General features: G+C 45.3%; 1 protein-coding gene across 1 annotated transcript in view; it reads left to right on the top strand.

Moving 5' to 3' along the window:
- The window catches only part of TMEM186 (transmembrane protein 186), a 40,267-nt gene that overhangs the window by 1,968 nt on the left and 14,209 nt on the right, over positions 1 to 24,090 (top strand). The gene's annotated exons all lie outside the window — the stretch shown is intronic.

The following is a 24,090-nucleotide window of genomic DNA, read 5'->3' as shown; positions in this document are numbered from 1 at the left end:
CTTTGCAATGGAATTGATGTGGGAGAGTAGATTGAGCCATTTGTCAAGTATGACACCAAGGGATTTTGCGCTGTCGACAAGGATAGGTTTATTGTTGAGTAAATTCAGCTGATCCATCCATGATTGAACAGGAGGAGAGGAGAGTGAGGTAGAGAGGAGGAGGAATTCAGTTTTGGAAGGATTCAGAATGAGTTGATGAGTTAACATCCAGTTTTGAATTGAGTTGAGGATTGAGATATCGTGTGCGGAAGACACCTTACTGTAGATTTGAGTGTCATCCGCATAGAGATGGTAAAGGATCCCAGATTTACTTAGGAGATTTCCCAGTGGTTCCAAATAAAGATTTAACAAAGAGGGTGCAAGGATAGAACCTTGAGGGACGCCTTGACCTACCGCCAATGAAGACAAAAGACTGTTCGCTATTTTGATCATTTGGGATCTGTCCGAGAGGAATGAGGCAAACCATTTAAGCACTGTGCCTTCCAAGCCCATTCTCTGCTGAAGAGTGTTAACACCTTCGACGCTCATGACGAGCTCAGCTCGTCATGATGTACACCTCTCATACACTCATGACGAGCTGAGCTCGTCATGGAGCATGGGTTTCTGAATATTTCAGCACCCAGCGGGAATTGCTCTAGCAGCCATGGAGTTAAGGAGAGTGTTGTGATTAACAGTGTCAACGGCTGCAGAAAGGTATAGAAGAATCAGAAGACAAGACTCCCCCACATCGAGTGCATGCAGCGCATTGTCGATCACTTGCAGCAGGGCTGTTTCGGTGCTGCAGTTTTGAATGAAACCAGACTGGAAATTGTCAAGAAGATTAATATCCTAAATATGTGGGGAAAGTTGTTTCACTACACATCTTTCTGTGATTTTCGCCAAAAAAGGGAGGTTAGTAATGGGGCGGAAGTTGTTGAGGTCGTTCGCATCAGCAGAACGTTTTTTAAGAAGTGGGGTAACCTGTCCTATTTTAAGGGCAACAGCAAGGGAGCCGTGGCTGAGGAAGAGGTTATCCAGACTGGTACAATAGGAAAGAGTATGGGTGTATAAATCAATGGCAATGTCACTAGAGATGGGGTCAAATGAATGGTTAGAGGTATTTTTTCTTTGAAAATGCATCTGAGGAGGGCATCTCCAGAGATGAAGTCAAAGTTCTGCCAAATGACTTGGGATTTGCACTCCTCTGGGGGGGTAGTATGAATGACCTGATCCACCAGTGATTTAACTCTTTCATTTAAAAATATAGCAAATTCTGCTGCTTTCTTTGGAGAATCGTCAGGCTTGGTGGTTGAGGGAGAGCAGTTTGGATTTTTGAGTGTTTTTGGCTGAGTCGAGGAGGGTTCTGAAGTGTGATGCTTTTTCATGGAAGATGTGTTTAGGGTATTTAGATCTTGCTAAACCTAGATTAGAAAGATTAGTGGTGGATGGCGATTGTCTCCATTGTTTCTCGAGGATTCTCATGTTCTTCCTTACTTCATAAAGGGATTTATTGAACCATGGTGCTGAAGGAATAGGCCTTTTCCTTTTGCTTTGAAGTGGAGTGTCATTATCAATTTAGACTGCAAGGACTGAGAGGCATTGGGAGGTAAGATCGTTGACATCCAAGTTAGGGTCTTACCTTGGAAGTGATAGCATAGCAGAATCACAATGAGTGTCAAGGTCAATGCTTTTGGTGTTATGGATCCAGGTAGTAGTCCTTTTAGGTTGGCCAGGAGTTATATAGTGTGATAGGTGAAGAGAGAAGGAAATGAGGAAGTGGTCAGACCAGTCTACTTGAATAGGGATAGCAATAATAAGCATGTCTGCTTTAGATATAACAAGGTCCAGAATTGAGCCCTTAGAGTGTGTTGTTTCAGTGTAGTGTTGGATAAGATCATTTACTGGGAGAAAAGTGGCAAGCCTATTGGCAGCAGAGTCTTCCAAAGAGCCAGAGTGAAGATTAAAGTCTCCCAGGAAAATGTGGCTGTCACTTTGAGATTATTGGTTGCTGATGAAGTCAGTGAGTTCCTCCAAAAAAGAAGGGCAGTCATTCGGCGGGTGATCAATGTCATGAAATCTGAAGGGGGAGCAGTGTTGCACTTGAAGATCAAGAGACAGGCATTCGAATGTACGGAAGGAGCTGTTAGGAAAAACCTTAAGTTGAAGGGAGTTTCTGAAGATGATTGCAAAACCTCCCCCAGCTTTGTCTGTTCTGTCATTTCTAAAGATAGAATAGTCAGTGAGTAACAGAAGATCAAACATAGTATGAGAGGTGTCGTTGAACTAGGTCGCAGTGAGAAAGAGAATGTCAGGATTGTGGAGAATGATGGTGTCACAAATTTCCAGTTTGTGTTTAATTGCAGATCTGCAGTTGTGGAGCAAACAGCTCAACTCTGATGAGACTGTTTTGGTGACGGGGGCGTTTGGACTTTTAGGGGTGATAGGGATAATGTTCTTGTAAGAGGGCTCCACAGTAGAATAAGGCTGATGATTAGTTCTGACAGAAGAGATGGTTGGAATAGTGCACAGAGTAGACTTATTTGGAGAGGAAAGTAGAAGGGGGTGGCGTTAGAAGTCTTGTAACTACCCAGTAAGTTGTCTGCAGAAAACAGATTGTGATTGGCTTTTTTGGGGCGCAGGAGCAAGGTTGGGGAAGTGAGTATTTGCCAAGGGAATTGGGTTGTTTCGAAAGGTGGATATCTTAGTGCTTAAGAGTGAGATGGTAGCTTCAAGTTGGGAGATAGAGGAGATGAGAAATCCTAATTTGTTTTCAAGAGAGAGTAGGGCTGAGCACGTAATGTCAGGTGGCTGGATGGATACAGGAGGGAGTGCAATTGGCGACGAAGGATAGGGAGAGGTGGGGGGTGCGGGGGCTATTGGGGTGGAAGACTAAAAGGTGGCGATAGATGGTGGTTGAGAGAGGTTGTTGGTGCATCTGAGGTAGAAAGAGAGTTATCTTTGCTGATGTTGAACAGAGGAGAAAAATTGAGTTCACATTTAGGAGGAGAGAGTGAGGAACGAGGAGGGAGGGCGGAATGCGGGAAGGAGAAAGAGGAGAGTCATAGAATGGCAGGTTTAGGGAGAAGAGAGGAGAGGGGTTGGAAAGGTCTCGTAGGCTAGGATAGGTGAATGTATGGGGACAGGAATCAAGCAGAGTGGGGAGATTGGGCTAGAGGGTAGTTGAAGAAAGAATATAGTTCTGCTAGGTCCGGGGGAGGAAAAAGGAAGGGATTACCAAGGGGCTTACATTAATGACAACGTAGGCATTGGCATCGAGTGAAGTGATAAAAATCCAAATAAATATAAACGGAATGAAATAACACATAATTCAATCCAAGCTCTAAATCTAAATTGCAAATATTTAGTTTCCCTGATGTGTTCACATATGACAAATAGGAACTGTCTGTTTGTCTCTCTCCTTTTTCTTTAATTTTCAATTGTTTTGCATTGCTGTTTTAATGAAATGTAGATACAAATGTGGTACCAATGTACATGTTTTTAATGTATTGTTTTTAGATTTTGCAACATTCGTAATTTGATTTTAACACATTTCAGAAATAAATAATTTTATAGAATTTGATGTTTGTGTATTACCCTATGTTAGTGATCACTTCTCATACATGGGCTATTATTGGTGTAAAGTAGAGTTGTTTAAAGTGTGCCACCGAGGGATCTCTTCCCTATTTCACTGTTTATTAGTACTCTAATCCCCTGGTGTGCTAAGGGGTCTCTCTCAAACTATTACTACTTGAAATCTTCACCAGTTTCGGTGAGCCATTAAGAGCAGACTCCATAAATAATCTCGGATGGATTTACCTATCTTGCGTAATCAAAAGTCTGACTTGCAAGGAGTTCTCAACGGAAGGCCAATCTGCTGCCGCCACTTAGACAGCCTCCTGGTAATTCGGGCTTGTTGGAGAGATTTGAGGTTTGATTTTTTGCCTCACCTCCCAATCATCCATAGATACTAGCACTTTTTTTAGAGGGCTATGTGGCGGCCATCATCGAAACTAAACAGTAGTTTAGATACCTGTGGTGTTGGACTTATGTTTTGGTAGGTAATGCCTGACATGGCTGTGTGTCCCACAGATGTAGCCCTCAACCATAGTTTGGTGTGGAGTGCCTCACAGCTACCTCCCATATTCCCATTTTTGTGAACCTTTGCCATCTTACAGATAATTTGAAAAAAAATGGTTCCAGATGGTGTGTTCATGCTGCATAATTTTCAAAGAATTCAGCCAGAAATGTAACTATTTCATAGGTAGTTCGTAAAAGACTTCATGAAATAATTCAAAACTTTAAAGACCCCTTTCTATAGTTGTCTTTTGTCATGGGTGTAGCATGGGATTGGAATGCTCCCATGATGAGAAACTGAGTTCAGCTTCTAAATTTTACAAGTTTCATTACATTGGATTGGCTAAAAATGTCACAGTATTTAGACACCATCCTGAAGGGGCACTTATGTAATATTTTAAAATTTGTATTGTGTGTCAAACAACTCTGATCCTCCAAGTGGGCTTGTAACCGGCGATCATTCATCCCAAATTGTGCTACAAAATGATGGCAAAAACAAACACTTTTTTAGTCCAATTTACCGAAATATACGGGTACATAGCCATAGTTAATAGCCGTTTGAGTAATATGGAGCGTAGTTGCTCCTGAAACTAATGTAGACTAGTAGAGCAGAACACAGTAAGAGGGGCACAGTGTACCCAGGCAATCAATCAATCATGTAAGTGTAAGCGCGCTACTCACCCGTGAGAGTCTCAAGGCGCTGAGGGGGGGTCCGCAGATCTGTTTAGCCGAAGAGCCAGGTCTTGAGCGTCTTTCTGAAGGTGTTTAGGGAGGAGGCACGTCTGATGCCTGCCGGTACTTGTTCCAGGTCTTGGCTACAGTGTCAGAGAAGGATCTTCCACCTTTTCTGGCTCTGTGGATGCATGGGGTTTCGGCCAGTGCAAGGTTGGAAGATCGGAGGTTTCTTTTGGTACGTGGAAGTTGATTCTGTTGTTGAGGTATTTGGGTCCGTTGTTGTGTAGGCATTTGTAGGCGTGAGTGACGATTTTGAAAGTGACTCTTTTCTCCACAGGGAGCCAGTGGAGACTTCGTAGGTGTTGACTGATATGTTCGTGTCGGGGATGCCGAGGACGAGTCTGGCAGCGGTGTTCTGTATTGTCTGGAGTTTGCGGAGTAGGGACTTGTTGATGCCGGTGTAGAGTGCGTTTCCATAGTCCAGTCTGCTGGTGATGAGTGCGTGGGTGACTGTCTTCCTTGACTCAGGGGGGATCTGCTTAAAGGTCTTGCAGAGGGTGTTAAAGCAGCTGGAGGTGACGGCGTTGGCCTGTCAGTTCATGGTGAGTGATGAATCAAGTACGATACAGAGTTCTTGGCATGGTCTGAGGGGGTAGGTAGGCTTCCGAGGGCGGTTGGCCACCAGAGGCTGTCCCATGCAGAAGGGGTGGTACCGAGGACGAGGACTTCTGTCTTCTCGGCGTTGAGCTTCAGGCAGCTGTTGGTCATCCAGACTGCGACGTCTTGCATTCCTTTCTGGAAGTTGAGTTTGGCAGTGGTGGGGTCTTTGGTGATGGAGAGCTGGGTGTCGCAATGTAACATCTTCATTAAATAAGCACTATCATAACATTTGTCTATTTCATGTTACACATAAGTTGAACACCATTTTCTGCTTGAACCAGTCTTCTGCTAATATCTCAATTGACTTTTGTACAAGAAGTGTGCTCTTGCATTCAATTTTAATGCACATTACCAGGAAGTACACTTTTGAATATAATTATACGTAATTTTCGTACAAGTTATGCATAATTTGCAATATAATTGCACCCCATCAACATACATTTGTACAGTTAATACTAATCATTGTATACAACTTAGAAAACATGGGTATGCGAGACCCATGCTTCAGTCTGACTGCCCCCCCCCCCCCAAGGACAATAACCTTAATGAATGATAGAGGTTTCTTTTTTGCCCTCTTTTTCACATAGGTAGCACAACATTCAATATACATTTATATATAATAATGAAAAATATAGCATAAATCATATAGTAATCAGCATCAACTATATAGTGAATGCACTTACAGCACTACATAGAAAGTCTCTTGACTTCATACTTTGTATGTCTTTTGATCCAAATAATATAGAAAAGTCCAACTTGATAAATCTGTCATCAGATAATTGGAGCATATGAATTAGTCTGGCCGAACATGTTGTTCCACAATAGAAAATGAGTAGTAGAAAGAAGGGCTAACAGAGGGCAGAATTTCCAACATAATTTGGTGGCGATGCGTGTTCCACTAGTATTGATCATTTATAGATGCCTATTTTCAGTTTGCAAAGACAGGCCGCAGTGCAGTTGCTAGATATATGATAAGCCTGAAAGCAGTCATCAGTTTTTGATCCTCGTGCAGAAGAACCAATACCGATTGCATGCTCCAACTCTTTCATGTCAATATATGACATAACTTGTAAATTGTCTTCCACCAAAAGAACAGATAGAATAGCTAATGAAGCAAGAATTGCAAACCGTGGAACGTTCATTTTTCATGCCCAGAAAGCCAAGACTTTGTATTAGAAATTCAACTTGCCATACCTAGGCTAGCAGGATGTGAGTAAACGTTATTAAAAAAATAATAGTAAATGTATTGAAATAATAAACATAAAAAACGTTTATAGCTGCAAATACTTCCTACTACGCTGAACAGATCAAATTAGCCTATGACACCAACAAAACTCTGTTTTCAGTTACAAAAGAATTAGTGGTACCAGCCAGCCACAACACTCAATAATAAATCAAAATTTCTGTGACACGTTGGCCAACTTTTTTAAAGAAAAGGTTACAAATATCTTTAATAAACTCACTGTAGGTAGGACTGCCATCCAATTGGACGGCCAACCTCCAACTACCACATTAGCTCAAGTCTTGAGCTAATGTGGTAGTTGGAGGTTGGCCCCTCGGTAGAGCAACTCACAAAGTTAATTCCATGAATTAAATTGGGCGCCCCTCAAGACCCATGCCCCCCTAAAGTAATGCACTTGATCCCTGCACAAAAGGCACAAACATTGGGGCAGATCTTTAACAACATGCTTGCAGAGGGAATCTTCTCTTCACAATGGAAACTGGCCTTTGTTTAAAAAAGAACAACCTGAATGCACTGGGCACGAACAACTATCGCCCCATATCAAGACTCCCTTTCACCACCAAATTGGCGTAAAAGGTGATGAACGAATAACTCTCAGAATACATTGAGGAAAACGCTCTTCTGGACGATACACAACATAGATTCAGGAAAAACCAGAGTACAGACTCAGCCTTGATAATAGCCACAGAAGACATCCGAGAAACGTTGGATAATGGGGGGACGTTGGCTCTGATCTTGCTGGACCTCTCAGCTGCATTTGATACAGTCAAACATGAGGTTCTGGCTGACCGTATGCAAAGCCTAGGGATTAAGGCTACTGCACTAGATCTCCTAAAATCCTTTCTCAACAACAGACAACAAAGTTTGGTGATGGGCAACATCTCATCAAGACCTTTCTCCTTGCCTTGCAGAGTCCCTCAGGACCCAGCCCTGAGCCCTATACTCTTCAATCTTTATTTTACACCGCTGGCGATACTCATCAATAATCTGGCTTCTCCCTTACATCATACGCCAACGACTCTCAAATTGTGGTGCCACTAACAAAACCAGAAACAAACTTGAGCTCTTCATTCAGGACCTGCATGAGTAAAGTTAGCAATTGGATGGACAATAACTGTCTTAGACTGAGGTCGTCATTTTTAGCAATAATCCTTCATTCTGAACGCTGGCCTGGTGGCTGCCTGAGTTGGCCCACTCCCGGAACCCACAAACAAAGTAAAAAAATCTCGATTTCTTGTTAGATAACAAATTGACGCTTAAAGAACAGGTGAACAAAATTACATCTGCCTCTTTTGGCTCTCTAAGGCTGGTAAAAAAAAATTGAAAAATTCATACCCCCAGAACTTTTAAAAACTGTGATCATCGCTTTGATACTCTCAAGGATTGACTATTGCAATAGTCTCTATCTTAACCTTGCAGTAGGTCCCCTGAAGAGGCTCCAGACTCTGCAAAATGCAGCTGCTCGCTTCCTCTTCAAAATGCCAAAAATATGAACCGGCTAGAGGAGCCATTAGGAAACTCCACTGGCTACCAGTTAGACAACGTTGCAGGTTCCAAGCCTTATACTTGGCCTATAAATCACTGCACAGCCAGGGAGCAGCACGCTTTAAGGAGAAGCTCAGTTGGTATATCCCAGGGAGGACTCTTCCATGAACCTGACTGTCCCACCATTCAAGAGGACCACTTAGGGGGCAAGAGCTTTTCCAGGACCACTGCAGTGCTCTGGAACAGCCTACCATTGACACTAAAAGATACTCCCTCTTTACTCACCTTTAGAAAGGCTTTAAAGACCTGGCTCTTTTCACAAGACTAGCAGATACCTGATCCCAGAAGGAAACCTTCCTTTCCAACAGATCTGCACCCAGACCCGCCTCTGACAGTGCCAAGACGCCCTTAGGCAGGAGTTTGCTCTCCACAAATTACATTTACATTACTTTACATAACATTACAAAGCTCTCGTTGTACTGAAGAATTGTTTCCATAGCAAACCCTGCTCCTCTGGTGAGAAGGCTGCTCCAAATATTTCTCTTAACACCATTCAACCACCAGTGTGTTTCATTCATGGAAGCCAGCCTATAGAAATGTAATAAGCGTTCTGGATGCTCTAATTATGGTTCATATTGATTTCCATAGGAAATAATTTGGGGGGATTGATCATAACTCTAACTCTCTTTGACATAAACAAAGTTCAAAAGAATATAAATATTTTGACCTGTTGGTTCGCAAATTTGAATTTTAACCCAAGCACGAAAATGTAATTAATTGTGAAAAGCTGATTCCATTTTCACATATTGATGCTTGCTGTGAACAAGTCTGTGATCATGTGGGCCCATTTTGAACTCCAGAATGAATAAGGACACACCCCAGAGACTTGAAAGATGTTCATACTTACATATTTTGTCCAAGGCAGCTTCAGCTTCATAAGTCGTTTTTCGAATTTTATTAGTGTCCTCCCACCCTCTGGGTGACATCAAAAACAACCCAGAGGTTTGCAAATCGGCCTTTGTAGTTATGAGCTATAAAAACGAATAAAAAAAGTGAATGTGGCACAGTGCATAGCTGAAGGCGTGCCCTACACTGATTGTCTTGAGTACTGGAAAGTATATGCCCTTAAAGCACGCAAGGCATGGTTATGTGAGACATGCCATAGCTCTGTGCCCAGTGGTAACTACAGGAAGTGTAGAGGGATTTTGACCAATTCATGCCCTGTAAATAGTGGATTCTGAGAATAGGAGTATAAAGCATGGGGCCAGGATAAAAGAGGTCCTGCACCTACTGCTAACTGCACAAGTATTTGGCACAAGACATGCTGTTCTACCATATTCTGTCCCCCGTGCGGACACTATGGTAGGGTTGCTGGGCACAGGGGCATCTGAATGACCTGCCATTTTACTGTTGTGGCATGTGTAGGCATTTTGAAGGGAAGTAATGATGTATGAAAGCACAACATCCGCATGAAGCAGCCTTTGTTTCCAAGTAATCTCTATGAGCACATCTGTTAGCTGTCTCTATAGGTGAACCCTCTGGGCCCTTAATAATCATTGTGAGGACGTGTTGGCGTTAGTTGATTAGCATTTCATCTCCATGTCGTCTTTGTGAGGACCTCTGTTGGCTCTCAGTGATATTGCAGTACTTGTTTTTCATGGAATGTCTGTGAGGACTTCTCTTCAGGTTTGTATAAATATTTTGCCAAGATAGCGGGAGCTATCTACGCAGTTATGGTTTATGTTGCACTTTACATTGAAAGACCACTTTGAGTCACTTAATAACTTTGTTACTTTTGATAATGTTCAGGACTATACAAGCAAGCCTCATTCGTTCTTCAAACATTTGGGCAGCTGATTAAGAGGGGGAAGATGTTGGCGCAATTTCAAATGCCGCGTTTCCCACTTAAACTCTTGACTCTTCACCTTTAGACGCTAGAGAGCAGCAGAGAGCGGAGAGATACGCGCAAGCCACAGAGCGTGGATTCCAGCCTCGAGGGGAGAGGTGGTAGCAGCGGTCTGTTCAGCGTCCTGAACAAAACTTTTGAAGTCCTCCTGAAGCTAAGAGCAGGAAGCCGCCAGCGGTCAACTGCGTGGGCGTTTGCTGGCTCCTTGTCATGGCCGCTGCCGGAGCTGCTGCAGAGCTCGAGGCTTGAGCAGAGGGCGTGTAGAGGCTGACAACCGGTGAATCGGAGGCTGGAGAACCGGAAGAGTGCGCCTGGGAATCAGCTCCAGCCCCCACTCCCGCCCCTCCCTACGGGGAGCTACAGCCACGGGCGTTCGGCTAGGCTTTCAGCAGTCTCTCCTGGGATCCTGCACGCCGAATACTGGTGATAGCCGGACTGCCGGTCTGCAGGACTCGGCAAAACCAGAGGACCCGTTGACCCCTTCAAGCTGCCTCCTCAGCGGCTGACCGGCGCTCCACGAACCCCCTGAGCAGAGCAGCGCTGCACCTTGCTCGGACCTGTGGTGGCGGAGGAGGGGGAGGAGAGGCGACGCAGGCACAGTGGGGAGGTGAGCTACCCCCTTCCTCGTCCCCCCCTAATGCACAACGAGGGCAATTACACCAACAAACTCCCGACTAGTACTGCCAGCATGTGAGCCCGAGGACTCACCACTGTTTCCCTAGTGTGTGTTGTCTCGTCTGTGTGCTCGCCTACATGTACAACAAGGCTTCACGCGACTGCTAAATTGCCACAGACGTCACAGCACCTACAATTTCAACATAGCCACTTGTCACTAAGTAATCAGGTGGTCCTGTTAGTCAACCGCAGCAGCAGCGAACAATTGAGTCACTGACGCAGCAAGCTGCAGTCGCGTCACCTTTCGCCCAGTCTAGCGAGGATCAGCGTCCGACACTGCGATTCTGGAGCCTATCTCTCTCCCCAGCGAGTCCCACCTCTGAACGAGCATCTCCGAACGAGCCCCTCGGAGTAACAGTCGGCAACAGTCAGCAACAGACTATAAAGCTAAGCGTGCTCTTGCTCCCACTGGCTTAAGCCACTGCTCAATCTCATTATGAGGTCTGGCAAAAAAAGGGTTCAAATCGAGAACAAGCCAAAGCCAAAGGGCAAGGCAAAAGCCATAGCCAAGCAGAATGCAGCTGTTAACGTAAAGGACAACGCACCTGGTGTCAGCGGGGGCTGGGACTTTCCCCTAGGAGAAAGCGTTGCGGCTGGCGACCAAGCTCTGCAGGACTCTAATCCTCGCTCCAACCTTCGGCAGCCAAAAATCACATCTAAGTTCTACTTTCTGAAAGACCCACTTTCTACCATCTTCTCGTCCAGCGGGAATGTCTTGGGTCTCCAGAATTCATTACTTCCACTATCGCCTTGTGAAGTGCAAAACGACCAACCACTGGGCCACAGAAGTGGTATCACGAACAGCGTTCCAACCGTAGGTGGCCAATCGGTTTCGCGCTCTTCTGTGGAGAGAAAACCTTGTCCCACAGGTACAGACAATCTTACAGTCACGGCCGTCTGTAGCCCAGCAGGCCCACGGCTGGATGACACCGGGGTCACGTCCGCCCCACAGGTACCTACATCTCCTATGTGTATCAACTCCCGCCCGCTATTAACTACTTTACCTGCACAAGGCACCAGTCAGAACTCAAACTGTCTCGCACAACCCCACAATTTGCAGCTGTAAGGACCACTTCCAACGGCAAGAAGTCTTAAGCAGCGACAACTTACATAATGCAAACAACTCCTTGACCATCGACAAAAGTTTTCTAGACCTATCGGTCCATCCGGACAGCTCAACATCTCACCCTATGCCAAAGGGTGGCACTGGAAAAGTTCAGATCTCTGAAGACCATCTAACAGAGGACAGGGATAACACGACAAACCCTGGGAGTGACGGCCCCGCCAATTTAACCTACCTGGGCTCTCAGGAATGGGCTGAACTAGTTGCCTCATACATTCCGGAAACATCGGCGAATCCTTCCTCGCTCACAGAGGCACCAACAAAAGAAAATCAGCAAACAAAAAGGGGCCACGACTGTGAGGGCGTTCTGCAGGATCTAACCACCTTACCGAATTCCTCTTTGTCGTCTACCCCCAACGAAAGGAAAACCCAAAAAAGCCCTCCACCAAGGACTCAAACATCAGACATGGCAAACACGTGGGATATTTTGCTAAACACCTTCCAACGAACTGTAGACACTCTTCATTTTCAATCCGACAAAATGGACTTGCAGCTGACCCTACTAGACACTCTGGCTGTTTTTGTTGGGCGAATAGACGAGAAACTTGGCCAACTCAACTCGTTAATCATCAGAGCCCAGCAAGAGGCAAAGCTAGTGTGCAGCTGTGGGCCTATCATCGACAAACTGTCAGCCCTCCCCGAAATAGTTTCATCCCTTATTGAAGGGTTACCAAAAGGGCAAAATCCAAGGCACGAGTACACCAATTCCAGTGAAACAGTTTTCTCCGGACAGTCAAACAGAGAGCCTACAGCAGCCAGTTCTGCCGAGAAGGGGGGATTGACACCACCATCAGCTGATCAGGCGTTACCAGAGGGCCATCCGACAACAACTACCACGCCTCCCCTAAAGAATAACACTCTGCCCCTGAACGTGAAAGGACGAAGGCAGCAAAGGAGGAAAGGCCGCAATAAACTGACAACTACAAGCATGCCAGTAGTGTATCCGCTTTTTAAGGCAGTGAAAAAGCAGGAGCAGCTAGCCCACGGCTCGACGCCAGGTCCAGTCACCTCCGGAAAACCTACTGCTACGTGGCCAAGACCCTCCGCTAACGAACCACACCCTGTAGACCCCACTGGGGTCCTCTTACAGGTGGAGTGGACGGCCCCGCCTGGCTCCGACAAGGTCAACCACTGCACGCCGGGAAACTGCCACCCGAATAACGAAAAAGCCAACAATTCCATCATCCCACCTTCAACATATGAAACAAGAGGGGAACAGTCTAAGCATAACTCGGACTAGGGACAAGTAGGTCTCATCAGCACCTACCGGGAAGGATCCCGAGCTCAAGAGTGCAGGCCAACAACACCTCAGAGTCTCCAAATTCAGCTATACTCCACCGTAACGAGCGTCCCTCTTGCTCCAGCTGCTCCAGCTGCTCCAGTTTTAAAGAATTTTTCTCGGGGGTACTCGCCCAGGAAATCTATCCCAGCCCGATAACAGCGAGCTAGGGACTCAAAGTCATCCCCATCTGCCAATCGTTCAGGCGACTGTTCTAAGCAAGACACCTACCACTGTTCTCTTCACCCCAGAGTACGTTTCAAAAGGCTCTTTTGATATCCTGAACAGAGGCAATCTCATACGATTACTCAGGACAATACCAGCATTAAATAACCTATCCTCAGCCGACCTTCTCTCTATAGAATTTCTAGAACCTGACAGACCACACGGTAACGAAGCAACAAAAGCAACATGGATTTCATCCGAAATCGCTAGTAAAATCTTAGAAGAGCAAAATCTCCTCAAAAAATGGGGGATTAAGTCTGCCCTTTATCACAACATCGGATACCCGCTGCCCCTGCTTGAGAGGCCCAAGGAGGGAGTACCTATAACAACTTCGAAAACAAGGTCAGTGCTGAAAGGTGCATTGGGTCGATCTCCAACAACCTGCCAGGAGTCAGGGCTTAAAAACAGTTCATTGACGGCAAATCCCCACAGCACGGTAGAAGACCGACTCTTCAGAATATGTAACACATCTCATATCCGTCATTGACAAAGACAACTAACTGAGTCAGACCTGTGCCCGGCTACACCACGCTTGAAGCTATGTTCGTGGAATCTAAACGGCCTTAATAATAAAGCAGCGGACACCGACTTCCTACAATACCTGAAATTATTTGACATCATTCTCTTCCAGGAGACATGGCTGGAGGAGCCGGTCCATCTAGAGGGCTATACCTGCCATCATTCCCCAGCCATAAGAAGAAGTAAGTTCGGTCGGTTGGCAGGTGGCCTAGCAACTTACACTAAAATCTCAACTGTTGGCAATGTACAGGTGCTTACCTCCAACTCTCCATCCATAAATGCTGTCGAGTTGGTATTAAATCTTGGGGGCAACAAGAAAGAGGTCCAGCTGATCAACACCTACATTAATCCAAAAAAGAAAAAACAAGAGGCAAAGCGTTTAACGGACTATTTACACCATGTCCTGACAACGCAAACTACACCCTACCTAATTGTTTCTGGTGACTTCAACCAATGTATTCTAGGGTCATCCCTGAACAGTGAAATTCAGCCCCAGTCCTACCATTGGAACATCCCAAATCAAACTTGGAGCAGCCAAGGGAAAACCGCCAAGTCGGCAAAGGTCCTGTTGGAAGACTTAGAACATATGGGCTTGAGGGTCCTAAATGGAAGATTCCCTGAAGACTCTCCACCCACGGCCACGTTCAACTCAGGCTGCGTATCCTCGATAATTGACTATACGCTGGTCTCTCTTCCTCTTTTCCATAACATTTTGGGCTTCAATCTAGGGGACAAGGGAGACAGTGATCATCGCCCTCAGGAAGTCTCTCTTTGTGCCCCCCCCGGACCTGATACTTCTAAATCCAACAGGCCCACATGCCAGCCACACCATAGACTTTAAACGGATCAAAACCTCAGTCGCCAATACGCCTGAGGTATTACAAGCTGCTAAACACCAACTAAAAAGCATAAACTACCCCACTGGCGATCCTGTAGCAGGCTGGGAACAATTTACGGCCGATTTTGCAAACCAATATTCATCTATCGTTCGGCACAGCTCATCTGCTGGCTCCGGTGCCCTAACGAGGATCTCAAGCTCCCAGAAATCAGCCCTAAAAACCCATAAAAAAGAGATTAACAGACAGCTAAGAATGCTAAGAAAAAACCCGGGGGATAAGGTCCTTCTTGCAAAACCTCAGAAGGTTCGGACGGACCTTAAAAAACTGAAATGGAGAGTCAAAAGATCCAACGAAGAGGACCTCTGGGCAAAACTTCATTATGACTCAAAGGGCAACAACAGCTCACAATAAACAAAATTATAAATCCAAAAAACAGCGGAATAACGTCCCACATCACCAAATCTTCATGGGAATCATTCTTAGACTCGCATTTTAACCAGCAGGTCGCCACCACAAGTAAGCCCCAGGGAGTCCTAGAGGGCCAACCGTCACAAACAATAAAAACTTGGTTAGTATTCGAATCTGGAATCTCCGCGGCTCTGGTTAAGCTAATTGCGAAGGGAAGGAAGGACGGTGCAGCAGGGCCAAACGGGATTCCTCCAGCCCTCTTCAAACTTGAGCCAGAATACTGGGCAAAAACGCTGACCTCTCTTTACATATCTGTGAGCCGATTTAGAACTCTTCCTGCCTCATGGAGGGGTTCAATCATTTCACCAATTTATAAAGCGGGGGATAGAACGTTGCCAAAAAATTATCGGCTGATAGCACTCCTGGATATCGAGGCCAAATATTTTGCGGGGCTCCTGCTGACCCACCTGTGCGAATGGGCAACACACTACAACATAATTCCTTCGAGTCAAACTGGGTTCAGCAGAGAAACGGGAACTACGACAAACTTGCTGGCAATTTCTCAACTTATCGACAAAGCGAGGGTGAATAAACAGGCTCTTCACCTTTGCTTTGTCGACTTTAAGGCGGCGTTTGATAACGTTAACCGGGGTCTCCTCTGGAGAAAATTGGCCTCCTGGGGGATCCCCGACCCCCTTTTGCACTTTTTGATCGAACTGCACACCAACACGTGGGTCCAGGTAAAACTCGGCAACGGCACACACCTCTCCAGGCGCATCCCGACCACCAACGGCCTAAAGCAAGGGTGCGTTTTAGCACCGACCCTCTTCAACTTATTTACAGCCGACTTACCACCCGCCCTAGAAATCTGTAATGGGCACGCCCCACGCTTGGGAGGTAAAGCGTTGCCCAGTATATCTTACGCAGAGGACGTGGTCCTGGTCAGCCACACCAAAATAGGTCTCCAAAACCTCATCAACGCACTGCAAGGATATGCCGAAGCGAACCTGTTAGAAATAAATCTTGACAAGACCAAAGTTCTGTCTATAAATGGGAACAAAAAGCTGCATACTTGGTTCCTTGGAACAAAGGTTGTCGCAAACTGTTTAGAATATAAATACCTGGGAATATTGTTCGACAAAGGAGGTCGCTTCTCGAACCAACTAGAGGGAATCAGAAGGAAAGGGATGCTGATAGCGACCACGCTCAAACAGCTAAAGTCTAATCTAAATGGTCCTACTCTACTCCCACTGCTCCGTGTGGTACAAGTTAAGCTAGAGTCATCTATTACATACGGCAGTGAGGCTCTAAAAGGCAAAGACGCGAAACTGCTGGACACAACAATTGCAAAGGCCTATCGACTTCTCTTTAACCTGCCAACCTATACCTCACAGGCCCAGATCCGGCTAGAGTTTGGACTGACCTCCCAAAACCTTGCGAGGAGAGGCGCGTACATAAAGTGCTGGCAGAAAATCAAGAACTCGCCAGAAAATTCACTTAACCATCTGCTATGGCTAGACTTAAGCAGCTCTCTTCAATTGCCGGCGAAAACTTTCTTAGAGGAATCCCTGACTGTCACAGGTCTCAAAGAACTATGGGAAACTCCTTTACTGCATGTGCAGTTCAAGCGTGTTGTAAACAAGAGCATAAAAAGTCAATCGCACTTGGAAGACAAAGCGACTTTTTCACAAAGGCGACACGCATGGATGACTCTGGCCACATATAAATCGCCTGGGCGACAGGCATACTTTGGTCTGGGGTACGGCAGGAAATCAAAAGAAGCCTTTTTAAAATACAGGCTAGTAATTTTACCCTCTATTCCACATCTGCAACCATGGTTGAGAAGGGACTGTGGGACAAAATGCAGGCTGTGCGGGGCAGAAAATGAAGATCTCGAACACCTATTATGTATCTGCCCAAGGCTGAAAGAGGAAAGAGTAGCCCTGTTAAAAACTGCCTTCAACGAACAAAAAATTCGCACACGTAGACAAGCGGTTCTTGCTTGTTTTGACCCAGGCCTTCCCCCACTAAACGGGAAGTTGGTAAAATTCTTGAAATGTCTGGAACTGAAACTAAAAAATCTGGCAGAGAGCACCAGACTGGACTAGTTGAAAAATGGCCAAGACTTCACACCATGACCACATACCCGTACCAGAACGTTTTTATTAAGTTCTCTTGTTCTAAAAAATAATATATATTTCTTTACAATCTTTTATCTGAATGCATGAACTATCAATGTACTTTTGTAATGGTTTTAATTAACCTAAAAACAATAAAAATACTTACACTTAAACTCTCATAGAAATTGACTTGTGCTACAGCAAAAACCTCAGGACAGCAAACACAGAACAAAAAGACTGTGTGGGCCAACATGTTACTTTTGGTTGCTCTCGTATAAATCTGTCCAGTACTTTTTGATGAAAATAAAATACTGCTACCTCCCCATTCGAAGCCTGTATATCACCAGGGCTGCTCTTCATCATAAACCAGTTAACCTGGATTGGAATTAATGTGTAAGGATCCCCTGCCTAGTGCATTGTCAACTCTGCAGCCTTTCCCAAGAGCCAGGGAGCCATTTTGTTTAGCCTCTGTATACCTACGCCCCCTCCCAGGCCAAGGTCAGATCTCAATAAGTATACTCGCCCACTTGCTGTGGTAAGTCAGATTTAATATAGGCGAGCTATTTTTAGGGCCCAGTGGCCCTTTCTGGTGAGAGAGTTAAAGCTGACAAAGAGCAGCTGTTCTGTTTATTCAGAAAGTGAATGCGCAATAAAAGATGCATTTAAATCTTGTTTTGCTTTAAGTTCGAATTTATTTAGAATAGTAAACAGTATTTAATAATGGTATAGAGAGTAATACTTAAATATAACAAAAGTTCACAATATGAAATACAGCATAGAGTATACAGTAGAACTACTTAAAATGATAAGGATATGAATGAAATATAAATCTTATGCTGTCAAACAGTTGAAATGCATAACATAATATTAAGGGGATCATTAAGTGGGGGAGAGAAGGAAAGAGGGATGGAATTGATGGAACATGTTATCTGAAAAAGTTGTACAAAAAGTAATAATAAAAACTGCAGACATTCACATCAGTTATATGCGTTTGTAAAACTGTGGGAAAAGCTTATGAGAAAAGACGGAGAGATCTAATTCAAGGTGGTTTCTGTACTTCAGCAGAAACATAAATGTCTTTGCCTGCAAGAAAGCTAGATAGGGGTAAGAAGTTAGTAATTGAGTGCTATAAAAGATCTCTATTCATAGCTAAGGTAATGGGAGAAACATAATTGGTATCTAGCCTGTGGTGAAAATAAACAGCACACCACCAAGATTGGAAAGCAACATTGTGAGCCTATTTCCAATTAGATATTATGAAGTGAAAAGCAACAGCGAGAAGTAAATCTATTAGTTTTTGACCCTGAGTTAACAGAGATCAATCAGAAGCTACACTTCCCAAGAAGATATTTAATAAAGGATAGGGGATAGTAAGCTTCTAAATCTTTTTGATTTGGTGCCATAACGGTTTCCAAAACTAGAGAATAGCAGGACATTCAAATAATATATGTTTTAAATAAGTATCTGAACAATTACAGGACCAACAAGATTAACATAAATATGTAGAGCATGATTTTAAGTTCATGGGAGGAAGTAATATATTATGGTAGACAAAATCAAGAGTCTGTAAAAGTGTGTGCGACCCCTGTATATTTATGGATTTTAAGTCGAATCCTATTCTACAGAGTTATAGGCCAACATTTCAGGAAATCTTTCTCCAATGCCAACTCTGTCTTTGATTTAATTCTTGGATTGGTATTTTGTATTAGTTTATGAATATCAGAGGCTGTGGGATTGGTAGTCAACAATGGGAAACATTTATCAGATTTAGGAGAAGGGAAGACTTTTGGGGTCGTTTCGATATGTAATCAGTTAGAGAGGTGCGTAGGAGGTCATATTGTTCTTAAATGTAGAGGGCAAGGGAAATTTAGTTTGAAGATCAAGAAAGATAAAATCTAATTGATATCAAAGAGTTGTGATGCCCTATATAACCCACATCTCTCCACGTTTTCCAGCATATAGAACGATTTTTAATTTGAATATGACGATTATGCCAATTAGATTGTTGTTGAAATGTACCAACCAAAAGATGAGTAGAGGGAAGGAGAGGTATCAAAATGTTATTAAAATGGGCAATGACTGGAGTACACGTTTGGGAACTATTTACTGTAAAAGCCAATCTATCTGTCTTCTATATAAATAAAAATGTAAATGTTCGTTTGTTCAAAATCGTAAATCTCCGAAAGTTCTTCTCCGATTGCTTTGAAAATTTTACACAACGTTGGATTCGAATACGCACGTGTTTCTATATATACGACGTTGGATTCGAATACGCGCGTGTCGAATACGCGCGTGTTTTTAATCGAAAGCCCGAACAGACACATAAAAATGTCAATGTTCGTTTGTTCAAAATCTTAAATCTCCGAAAGTTCTTCAACGATTGCTTTGAAATTTTGACACAACGTTGGATTCGATTAAGCGCGTGTTTATATATACACAACTTTGGATTTGAATACACACGTGTCCAATATGCGCGTGTTTTTAATCAAAAGGCCTAACAGACCCTATCCATTGGGTTGCTGCGCAACAACTATAAGGGACGCATAGAGACAATAGTCTACATATATTAGGATAGACAGTTGGTGTCAGGATGGCTGACTGGGAAGTGGGTGGAGGGAGGGGGGAGCAGTTGGCTCACTTTGCAACATTAAGAAAGGACGCATAGAGTCAATAGTCTACATATATTAGGAAGGACAGTTGGTGTCAGGATGGCAGACCGGAAAGTGGGTGGAGGGAGGGGAGAGGAGTTGATTCACTTTACAACATTAGCGCATGTTTATATATACAGAACGTTGGATTCTAATGCGTGGGTGTACAATACGCCAGTGTTTTTATTCGAAAGGCCAAACAGACCCCATCGATTTGCTTGCTGCGCAACAACTACAAGGGAAGCATACAGACAATAGTCACAAAAACATATTGTATACCCACAAGCATTGTGAAATTAAACATATTAGAAACGTGCGCTTACTCTTTTCTTTCTCTTCCATTTAACCAGACTGAGCCACAGCAACGTGTGGCCGGGTACAGCTAGTATTTCTATAAAATCATACGGTAAGAGGTGGCGTGTCCAAGATGGCGTCCACGTAAGTCGCAGCTTTCAGAGCTCCGTTGGGGCCATCTCTTGAACATCCAGAAGCGGCTGGGCATGGGGTCTCTGGGGCCGGATCCTGGCCTTCTGCCTCACCCGGCATCTCCAGGGACTGCTCGGAGCATTGGACGGAGGCCGGGCACTGACGGTTCGGCAGAGCGGTGTGGCCGGAGGAAGTTGGCAGACACAGCGCAGTAAGGACAGCGTGTGGAGAACCCCAGTAGGCCCACTGTCTCTTTGTGGACTGGGGTGCTGCCCCCCCCTTTTTATGTTAGTAAAGCCCCCAATGCTCTTTCAGTGAAGACTTGCTTATCTTGAGGACCTGTGGACGGGTGGTGGGCAGCGGGAGGGGTCTGCCGCTTTTGCCGCGGACCGGTTGCGTGGTGCAGACCTGGGCGCTCTGCTGCCTAGCCGCTGCAACTATCTGTCCTGCTTCTTTTCGCCACTGGGCCCTTATTAGTTAGGCTTCTCCGGCCCGGGCTAGAACGCAGAGGCCCATAATTTGCGGGATCACCGGGCTAGGCCTTGTTTGTTTGGTTTCTCCGGTGTGGACTGGGCCTTTTTTCGTGCCTCCCTGCCTTGCACTTTTTGACTGGGAAAGAGGCCTGAGACAACGGTCGACCGTGTGGACCTTCAGCAGCCCACATTGCTGGGCTGGCCCGTCTCTAGTCTGCAGATCCTCTTCTCTCACCACTACTTCAGCACAAGATCTATGCAAGGTGTAAAAGGTGACATTTATCACTTCTTGAACACACACATGGTGGTCTGGGCCCCTTGTATGCATGCTGCCAGCGGATTCTTAGTGTAGTTGTTTGGCCTGTTTATGCGAGGGGGACAATGTATTACCTGCAGGGTAATCCAGGTGGACAACAAGTGAGGACAAGCTGTTTGACTCTTGGAGGATCGTGGTTTCTGGGTGCTAGGGTGCCACCTCGGGCATAATCTTAGAACTGTTTTCCATTGCACTTGAGTCCGATCCTAGAGGCCACTGGAACCTCCGCATATACACACATAGAACGCCCCTTTTCTGGCACAGTGAGCTCTGGGGCATATCGGGAAGATATATTCCCACTGCAGGAGGACTGCTACTTATTCCACTATGACCATCCAACGAACCACGAAGAGAGAGACTTCTTTAAAAGACCTCTTTGCTAAGAAGAAGACTGATAAGAACCCGAAGATGGTGACCTCGTGGCACTTACTGAGGAGGCTTGAACCGTTGAGGTGGCTGCTGAGTATGCCTCCATAACAAAAGCTTTTCTGGAGTAACTCTTTGGGATCATTCGAGAAGACTTTGCTGGCTTCAAACAAGACATTGCCTCCGAGATGAAGGACATTCAGCGCGACGTTGATGAGCTGGGCAAGAGGGTGAACTTGTTGGAGTAGGGTCAGGACGGTTGTAAGGAGGAGATGGAGAACCATCGTCGTGAGATACTAGAGCTGCGAGATCAGAATCAAGAACTCCGCTACCACTATGAAGATCTTGAGAATTGGTCCCTGCACTCGAACATAGGCATTAGGGGGTACCCCAGCAGGCCATTCGTGGCACCCTCGAGGACTTTGTTGTCCATCTATTGAAAGATGTGGCACTGTCGCTTAAGGTTCAGGAGATAACACTCACCGTGTGGGACTTCCGGCTAACACCCCGGGTCAACCTCAAGATATACTTACTTGTCTCCATTATTACCGCCAGAAGGACGCCATTATGAAAGCGGCACGTACACGCAGCGGTCATTGAATTTGAGGGCCACAGGCTGTGGTTATATCAGGACTTTTCTATGCTTACTCTACAAAGACGAAGGGCTTGAGGATACCTGCACCCTCCCAGATATACCCGCCCTTTACTCAGATGGGTGGGCCATCTCACCGTCCCGGGACACGACAGCTGGCGGTGCTGGCCCTCCATGCGGCTCCCGCTACAGGAAGAAAGCTGTGAACAAGCCCTCTGAAGCTGATACTCGCAGGGAGTGTGCCCAGCTGCTTAGACAGCCAAAACATGGTGATAGTGTTACTGAAATGGCCGGCAGTCACTGTTTTTCTTGATCCACAAGCATATGCCTGACTCCATGTGGGGGCCCTTCACAGTTATTTGACTGTATAACTTTGCCCCAGATATAGTGCCTCTTCCTACAGGTTATTTGTCTGGGTTGCGGCTACTCCCCCACGCTCCAACTTATAGCCATAGACGGCAGAATTCCAACACCCTGTGGAGCGTTTGACTGTGTAGTGTTTCTGCCCACGATATGGACCCGCTCTCTTCATTGTTAGTGTCCCCAGGATGGGAAAATTCCTGGTTTGTTGTTGCTCACCTTTTCTATTTGTTCTTGTTTCCCATGTATCTCTCTCTCTATAAATATTCGATCTGTGATACTTGTTGCATGTGACATTTGGACTGGCTTGATCTTATTTTACACGTCTAATACTGTACTGCTAGCCATCCATTTATGATAATATCGATACTTAGCCTTAATGTCAGAGGCCTTTATGCACCGACAAAGAGATTGGCCCTCCTCGCTTTTCTCAGGACCGACAAATGCGACATATGTCTTTTGCGGGAGACTCATCTGCTCCAGGCGGATTGGCGGCAGATGCGCTCACATTGGTTTGACCTCACATATTTTTACTCTGGGCTGGGTAAGAGGGTGGGCATTGTGATCCTTTTTTGCTACGCACTTTCTGGGAAAGGTGGTGCGGGTACACACCAACATACAGGGTAGATTCTTGGCACTGCGTATAGAGGTAGGAGGATCTGTGTTCACTTTGGCGACCATATATGCACCCAATGACCACCAAAAGGTTTTTATTAGGGATGCATTGGGTCAATTCCTTGCTACCCCGTGGGATTGTGGTAATCGTGAGTTGGAAGATTAATATAGTGATGGATGTGCAGAGGTACCAATCTTCATCTCGAAATGGTCAGGTTGGCAGCTAGACAGTGGATGAAAGAAGCAGGTCGAAAGATGTATGGAGATCTACTCATCCCACGCCCACTGAATACACCTTTTTTTCTGCTGCCCACCAATCGTACGTATGTATTGATTACTTTCTCCCCTCTCCCCGAATAACTCAATAGTCAGTATCAGTGTAGCCGCATTATCAGATAATGCCCCCATAACGCTTAGATATGCACCATGAAGCAACTCACCACCCCCCAAGAGTTGGCGACTTAACCCGGGACTCCTTGCTTACGATCACATACTCACTGATGCCTCAGCAGCCCTGACCTCTTTTTTAAAGGATAATGACACGCCGGATATATCCATCTCGACCCTATGGGAATCTCTGAAGGGAGTTCTATGCAGCCATTGTATTGCAATCGCCACAGGCTATATTAGGGAAAGGCGTGATAAACGGCTTCATCTAGAGAAGCGAGTCAAGGAATTAGAACTCCTACGTACTCAATCAGGCTCACTAGCTATTCGCGGTCAGTTGACGGTAGCTTGGAAGCAAATGCGTGCATTGGATATGGTCAGGCCGAATATGCCCACCTCAGGGTTAAACAGAAATATTATTCTGGGGGTAACAAAGCTGCTCAGATGCTGGCACACCACCTCCGAGCCGAGGAAATGGATTGGAGGGTTATTGCATTGCGGGGGCCAACCAGTTCCTTGCACTCCCTAGATGAGGACTTTGCCCGTGAATTTGAGACCTTTTATGCTACCCATTATGAGGCAGAAGCCCTGTCAGAAGCTCACATGGCAACATACCTATCGGAGATTCCCCTCCCCACGCTTCCGCAAACTGCTATCCCTTCTCTTGATGGCAATATCACAGTGCATGAAGTCCTGA

This window comes from Lissotriton vulgaris, chromosome 10, assembly GCF_964263255.1.
Source record: "Lissotriton vulgaris chromosome 10, aLisVul1.2, whole genome shotgun sequence".
NCBI lineage: Eukaryota > Metazoa > Chordata > Amphibia > Caudata > Salamandridae > Lissotriton > Lissotriton vulgaris.
Note: the sequence above shows the minus strand (reverse complement) of the source record. Positions and strands in the feature narration are given on the sequence as shown.